Source organism: Tupaia chinensis, unplaced genomic scaffold (assembly GCF_000334495.1).
Source record: "Tupaia chinensis unplaced genomic scaffold, TupChi_1.0 Scaffold000377_2, whole genome shotgun sequence".
In the NCBI taxonomy this organism is placed as follows: Eukaryota; Metazoa; Chordata; class Mammalia; order Scandentia; family Tupaiidae; genus Tupaia; species Tupaia belangeri.
Window position 1 is genome coordinate 299894 of NW_006159876.1, and position 1045 is coordinate 300938.

General features: G+C 50.0%; 1 protein-coding gene across 1 annotated transcript in view; it reads right to left on the bottom strand.

The window, feature by feature from the left end:
• CORO2B (coronin 2B) overlaps positions 1 to 1045 on the bottom strand; it is a 72782-nt gene that overhangs the window by 11004 nt on the left and 60733 nt on the right. The window lies entirely within an intron of this gene.

Genomic DNA, 1045 nt, shown 5'->3' on the forward strand with positions numbered 1-1045 from the left:
CTGCTGTGTAGACCACCATGCTGGCGGCCACTAGCCGCAGGAGCCCCGGGAAACTCCTACAGGTACCATGGAGCAATGCAGCCCAGGACAGGGGACAGGGCTCTGTGCCCTTTCCCAGAGCAGGTGAGGAGAGGGCAGGAGAGAGATCCAGCATGACCGCACCCAGCCAGGACGACACCATGCCAGGGGCTCTCGCCAGGGGCATCTTTTCTTTTCTTTTTTCTTTTTAAAATAGTTATTTATTGGAACCAGAAGTTGGTGTTGTGGCTATGTCACTGGACTCCCATGTAGTCAACTGTGGTTCGAGTCCTGGACCCGGTGGCTTAACCGTGTGCAGGGCACGTGTGTGTGCGTGCCCAAGATCCCGAGAGGAGAATGGAGGAGAAGGGATTGTGGCGTGGCCATCACTTCCCTCTGGGGGGTGATTTTTTGATTTCTGCCTCTCTCTCTGTCTTTCTGCAAGTACATGCTTCCTATAGCAAAAACATCTCAAAAAAAAAAGAAATATTTACTTTATTTTATTTACTATTGTTACTATTTTTTAAACTTGTTATAGTCATTAGAGACAGAAAGAGAGGGAAAGTAAGAAAGCAAGCTGCCAGGTCTGGGACTCGAACCATGGCAGGCCATGTGGGAATCCAGTACCTTAACCACCAAGCCACCTGCTGGCCCAATGACATCTTTTCTAATCCTCACAAAGATATCTACTGGAAAGTCACTATCCCCATTTTGAGGATGAGAAAACGGAGGCTCAGGAAGACCCAGGAATCTATGCTGACTCACTGCATGACAGATTGTTTTTTTCGGGAAGCTCTTATTGTGTGTTTTTATTGCTGGAGGGCATGTGCACTCCTCAGAGAGACAGAGGGAGACAGAGGGAGCACCCCACGGGGAATGGTCACACTGTGACCCCTTGCCCTCCATTCTCCATGCTGGAGGAGCTGGGGCACACACACATGCTCTGTGTGTTTTTCAAGCTGTCAGGGCCAGGATTTGAACCATAGTCAGGCATAGGGGGTCCAGCACCCTTAACCACTAGGCCACA